Source organism: Palaemon carinicauda, chromosome 34 (assembly GCF_036898095.1).
Source record: "Palaemon carinicauda isolate YSFRI2023 chromosome 34, ASM3689809v2, whole genome shotgun sequence".
Taxonomy (NCBI): domain Eukaryota; kingdom Metazoa; phylum Arthropoda; class Malacostraca; order Decapoda; family Palaemonidae; genus Palaemon; species Palaemon carinicauda.
Window position 1 is genome coordinate 23,144,456 of NC_090758.1, and position 7,500 is coordinate 23,151,955.

The window sequence follows — 7,500 nt, forward strand, 5'->3', positions numbered from 1 at the left end:
TCATTTGAGCTCTGTATTTCAAAATATTACACTGCCTATAGTGCATAACAGACAGCTAATGAATATATCTGTAAATAATATTCCTATACCTAATATAATTAATATACGAAGAAATGTGTATTTTTTTTTGTATTAACGTTAGTTGATTTTACTTTACGAAAAGAAATAAGAATTTCACATTTAGACTTGGAAGGTAAGACCTCAATATAAGGATGTTTTGAATTGGTTGCGTTATTTGCAGTTGAAGTCAAAGTATAAATAGATTCACTCACGAATTTCCCATTACTCCTAATATTTCTTATTTATTAAATGCACACACAAACGCACACACATTTGTCCTATATTGCACAAACAACAGATATCATATATATATATATATATATATATATATATATATATATATATATATATATATATATATATATATATATATATATATATGATTTTATATATACATACATATATATATATATATATATATATATATATATATATATATATATATATATATATATATATGTATATGTATATATATATATATATATATATATATATATATATATATATATATATATATATATATATATATATATATATGTGTGTGTGTGTGTGTGTGTGTGCGTGTGTGTGTCTCTGGGCTTGTACCTAAATGGCAGATTAAAAGATACCATGCTGTATGTATTATACATGAAAAAAATATCAAAATTAAGTGTTTTATTTTGCTTAAAGGTAGAATATAAAGAGATTAGAGAGCCTTTATTTGAGATAAGGTAGTTGAAATAATTCCTTTTTTTGTCAACACCTAATTGATGAAAATACACATATAGTTTCCATGAGATTGAGATTTGATGATCATGAGACAATTATAAAATCACTTGACGATTAGAATTAGAATTATGTGATAACGAAAAGAAAATTGTTGAAAAAAAGAGGAATGGTTTTACCAAAGAAATACTGTGCTTCAAATGAATGAAATCTTACTGAAATGTAGGATATCAAACAGGATTCCCTAAACTAAGAAATTTGATGGTTTGTTAAATCTGACCAGATGATACGAAGTTATAAAGTTGAAGTAAAGATATATTCCTATAGAATAAATAATGCTCAAGAGATGTTTTGACGATTAGATGAATCACAAACTAAGTTTAAGGTTTCATGAAAATAGTTTATTGGAAGGATTTAAACCTCATTGATAGTAAAAAAGAAGTTATAAATAAGTTGAAGCAAAGGTTGAAAGAAGAAAAAACTTTCATGAGTTTAAAAATACAGGATTATAACTGATCTTACCTGGCGTTTCTGTTAATTTCCCATTAATATCATATATCTTTATAAGCAAAAAAAAAAAAAAAAATTTTCAATAAAGAATCATTTATACTTTATAAAGTAAAACAAGAAACTACATTTACATCTTCCATAAATACTAAGACTAAGATACATAAGTCAAAAATGGCTTGACCCCAATGCTTACCAGAGCTTAGGATGCTTCAGGAACATAAAAATAAGGGCGCCGTTGCCCACCACACCCGTCAGGAAGATCAAGGTGAAGAGAACAGGTACCAGGTAGGTCTCCGGGCGAAGGTTATACGGGAGGTACTCCGTTTCGTTGGACGTCAGGTTGCTTCCGAAGGAGAGAGACTGGTTGGAGAGCCAGTCTTCAGTAGTTTGGTCCCCGAAATCAAAGGTTTTGCCTGGTAGAGAGTTGTTAGGCCATTTGAGGAGTCGTCGTCAGTAGAAAAACGTCCCTCTTGACATCTTCAGGAGAACTTTCAGATCGGTTCCATGACCAGATTATCCAAAATCCATCTGAGTTGTAAGTTAGGTCATCCATTTTAGTAGAATGCTTTGTTTACTCACAAAATCTTCAAAAATCTTTATTTTTTATCTAAAGTTTCCATTTTCATCTTATTCTTTTTACTTATCTTTTTTTTTCTAAAATCTTAATTTTTCATAAAAATCTTCATTTGTATAAGTTTGATTTTCCTAAAGCTTTATAGTTTTATAAAGATTCCTTATATGGTAGTTTTAGTATTTTTTTTTCCAAAAAATTATTCAAAATCTTTGCATAAAAATTACCTTCACTTCCACCTAAACTAATATTTATTTTTCTGTGTAAATATCTATATTGATTTCATATAAAATTTCAAGTATCGTTAAATTATAAAGGTTAGCTTAACTCCTACCAATGCTCTTTTTCTTTTTTCTCCGATGCAGCTCAAGCTTCCAGGGTTGCAAAGGAGTTGACGCAGAGCTTTCAAAACTGATATCATTTGTGCAACCCAGCATAGGACGTAGAGCTAAATCACTTCCTCAGAAGTTCCATATTTTAACACTACTTTGATCCCTGAGTCCAGTTCTTCTGGAACCTTATCACTCTACACAACAGCTTGAAATATCTTAGCTCCATCATTCTCTCTTTGGTTTACATATTGATCATATTAACTTCACATTGACTTTCAAAAAGCGTCGGGTTTTTTTAAATGTTTATATTAATTCCAAATTAAGTTCTAAATATCGTAGAGCTTGATATCATAACTTGCACCTTATCTAAACTGATTTCAATCCAAGTATCGTAGTGCTATAAATGTATCTAACACTGTGTCTATATATATTTCACATCCAATTCCAAGTATCGTAGAGGTTATAAATGATTATATAGATTTTACAATCACCTTCAAGTTCCATAGAACTTTGTGATAGATTTTGCATCCAGTTTTCATTCATTCCTCATTGATATTCTATAGTTATATATGAGAACTTAATATCAATTGATATCACATTTGCATTATACAGTTTTATAACAGATCGACTTCACATTAACGTCCAAGCATCGTAAATTGTAATAGCACATCTGATGTCATCTTTATATCGAGTTCACATTAGTCTCTCTTTTTTCTATAGTTTTATAAAATATTTGCCATATCATTTCTATTGATTTCATCTTAATCTCTATAAGATAATTTGCACTACATTTACTCATATTTCACTTTGATCTCCAAATATAAGTGAACCTTTATCTTCTATATTCTTTACATTGATTTTAAATTGGGTTCCAAATCAAATTTTGCGATAAAATACCTTATGCCTTATCTATAAGAATATCATTTCAATATCGTTAATCTATAGGGTTTCATATTACATCTATTACCATACTTATCATGATTTCATATCAAGTATCATAAAGTTAATCATATCTTACATCGTGCTCACAGAGATTTCATAGTATCATACACACTTTAATTTTCCTTTTACAGCAAGTTTCAAAAACCGTCCGATGCTTGAAAAGGATTACACATGGTGAAAGATACTATGATTATCAACAGTATCTCAAATTCTCACAAAGTTAACATACTCAAACATCCATGTTCTGGAAGAATTTCGAACAACAAGAAGAGTTTTTTCTTGAGAACAATAACATACCTATTTGAATACAATTTATAGTTTATTATCATTTTCATTAAAAAATACTATTCCTTATTATTTGATATAATAATTATTCACTAAATCGAATATAAAAGATTATTTCAGGGAAAAGTAAGCATTTTTTTCCTTCAGTTTTCATGATACAAAATTTATCTTTTTCATCAGAAAAGTTTTCTTACAGTCCAGAACTCTTTTACATTTTTATTTATTTTTCACATAGTTAACAGTACATTATCATTAAATTATTTTAAAAGTAAGTAAGATTAAGTTAGATTGCTTTACACTTATATGTCAGTTTCTGAAAGGTTTTATCACTGTATACAAAAGTTGGTAATATTGAACTAGAAATTAGACGAATAAGTTTTCAAGTTTTATATAATACGTAAATATGATTTCTATAATAGTTAGTCGACTTAAATGTCACTTTTTTGGGTAGGGCTGTTTATTGTTCATCCTTCAACACACACACACACACACATATATATATATATATATATATATATATATATATATATATATATATATATATATATATATATATATATATATATATATATATATATATATGTGTGTGTGTGTGTGTGTGTGTGTGTGTGTGTTGAAGGAGGAACAATAAACAGCCCTACCCAAAAAAGTGACATTTAAGTCGACTAACTATTATAGAAATCATATTTACGTATTATATAAAACTTGAAAACTTATTCGTCTAATTTCTAGTTCAATATTACCAACTTTTGTATACAGTGATAAAACCTTTCAGAAACTGACATATAAGTGTAAAGCAATCTAACTTAATCTTACTTACTTTTAAAATAATTTAATGATAATGTACTGTTAACTATGTAAAAATAAATAAATATATATATATATATATATATATATATATATATATATATAATATATATATATATATATATATATATATATATATATGTGTGTGTGTGTGTGTGTGTGTGTGTGCGTGATTTAAATAAATATTTTAATGAACAACTAATACTATTTAATGATACATAAAATTCTGGAATTAAACTAAAGACGAATGAAGATGGAGATAAAAATATATTAAGGAATTATAGTTTTAGAATCTTAATTATTTAGATCTGCCATTAAGAAAAAATTCTAAAAGTCATTTATAACTACTATGTTCATATGAACAGAACCCATTATAGTTCATTTATATAAAGCTGTTGCTATGTAGTCAAGCGTATTTTGAATATATATAAAATAGTAAGAAAAAAACTGTCATTGTTACTAAAATAACAAAATGTATATCTTAAATAAATAAAATAGGTTGATTAATCAAAAATAATTCCCTATACGTTTAAGATGGATGCAGTTTTGGGAAAAAAATCCCCTCTTTTTATCCTTGTTATTTGTAACTATAATTACTTAAAATGTATACATAAAAAATAGACAAAGATAGGAATTATTAAAACAGAGGTGGAGTATATAACAATCAATATTCTTAAGTAACAGCTTCAATGAAAACAATATTGTTATTCGTACAAAAATTATCTAGGAATGAAAAAATATCGCTAATCATATTCTTGCCACTCGCATTTCGATTTACTAGAAATTTGTGAATAAATAAAAACACTAAAAGAGGATTTTCTACAATAAAGGTGAAATTGTAAAATTCAATCATTCAAAATAATTAATGCACGAAAAAAGGCTTATTCAGTGTCCTTTTTTTTTTGGTGGATAATTTATTCCATCGGGAAATGAATATTCATTCATAACTTTCCTCAGTTGCAAATTGGTTTTTATTCCGTAATACAACTTCATTCATAACTTTCCCCAGTTGTAAATTGGTTACGATAAAACAAAGATAACTAGTTTCATTCATTAAAAAAAAATGTTTCTATGAATGATTAAAAAAATTAATTAACCAGTTATAGTTAGCTCTAATTAGTAATTTAAAATGCATAATTGGATTAAATTAGAAATAGTTTTTTTTTTATCTACGCTCTCATTATAATTAATGTAATAAACAGAAGAAAGTTTAGTTTAAAGCAAGTTTCTCTTACTGTCAATTATATTCATAATATCCAGGCATACAGAAACTTTTTTTTACATTACAAATTTACACACAATTTTCTTTAACATTTTCAAACTACATCACTTTGCGTATAACATTTGATGCAAAAAATTATTGAATGATTAATAATTCACCTATCATTCACAAAAAAAGTGAGGAACGTCCGTTGGGAACCAAAGTTCTTCACCGAAGAATCACAACGATGGGGAACTCTCTGATTGGGATCCTTTCTGCTCGGGTGACGCAGCTGTTGTGAAGTCTGGGATAGTCTTCGAGCCCTCAGCTTTCAACACGGTCACCCAAGCTCAGTACTACTCATCCCCGCCCCCATTCCCAACCCTACATTTCCCCTGCCCTTGCTATGAACACCCTGCCTCTCTTTCTAACAACATTCATCACTCCGTCCCCAGTAGATCATTCCGTAGTCTAGCAGTCCCATGGAGTGATGGCCTGTGACACGTGTCGTAAATTAAATGATATCAGGTATTTAGATTTAATACCGCAAATATTTTGAATTCCCTTTTATATATATTATATTAAATATTTAATTTTTCATACAGTGATAGTTTTATTCAAGAATATCTTCATTGTTTTGTTCTCTTAAAACCATTTATTTGGAATATTTTATGTTATTGATGATAAACATCATATTGAAATAAAAAAAGAGTATTTTTTGTCTCATCAAAAATATCGATTGCTTATGCAAATTGATATAAATACTGAACGGAAAAAGTATATAGCTTTACTATTTATGTTTTTGATTAAAAGGAAATCCAGTTCTTTATTTATTGATGAAGATATTTAGCCTATGATGAAAATTTCAACTATAGATATTGAAATAAAAAAGATTATGTTTGTTGTTTTTTCAACTATGACAGGTATAATTTAAAAATAAAAATAAGTCATATCACATGATACTTTCTCAAAAATTTTAGAAATTATATATTTTCAGAGGACCATATCTCATACAAATCTCCATAGTGGATTATTATTATTATTATTATTATTATTATTATTATTATTATTATTATTATTATTATTATTACTTGCTAAGTCTAAACTCTATTTGAAAAAGAAGTATGTAAAAAAACCAAGGGTCCCAAAAGGAAAAAAAATAGCCAAGTGAGGAAAGAAAACAAGGAAATAAATAAAAATAAAAGAAAAGTATTTTATATATAAAGTAAAATATTTTAGGAACAGTGACAAAAGTGAAATAATTATTCCACAAATAAACTATAAAACCTTCAACATAATAAAAGGATGGGAATAAGAATAAATAGTTTACAGCCGAATAAGAGATATGTATTTCTTTGGATAAGCTAAAGTTGATATAAGATATGGAATCTTCGGTATAATATTTTGTTGGATGAACGTCCAGTATTTTAGAATGGCATAACTATTATACATATATAAGTATGCTTGTACACTCATACGTATATATATATATATATATATATATATATATATAATTATACATATATATATATATATATATATCTATATATATATATCTATATATATATATATATATATATAAATAAATATATATATATATATGAATAATATATATATATATATATATATATATATAATTATACATATATATATATATATATACATATATATATATATATCTATCTATATATATATATATATATATATATATAGATAGCTCAAACTGTTACTGCTCCACGGTAGAACAAAGATTGAGACATCCTTCCCCTAGCGTCTGTTTAAGGTCGTTGTGGAAATTCACACATGCTTTTCTTTAATTCTCTACATATATTATAATCTCTATTTACTCATTCTATTATTCTTAATGTTCATATACTGTCTGTCTTTCTCTTTTAGCATCTTATCTCTTTACATGTTAAAATATCCTCTACTTTAGTTTGTTCTCGTATCAATGTTACTCTTTTGTTGGTATCCTAATTAGCAGAACACCACAGGATCTCCAATACTTGCTTACCAGAATGCATGAAATATCACAAGATTTTTTTATAAGATGAAGAAAAGAAATACGGAGATGATGAGAATGTAGT

General features: G+C 26.7%; 1 pseudogene; it reads right to left on the bottom strand.

Moving 5' to 3' along the window:
• LOC137626591 (neuropeptide CCHamide-1 receptor-like) overlaps positions 1–1,828 on the bottom strand; it is an 8,703-nt pseudogene extending 6,875 nt beyond the window's left edge.
• Positions 1,829–7,500: the final 5,672 nt, after the last annotated feature.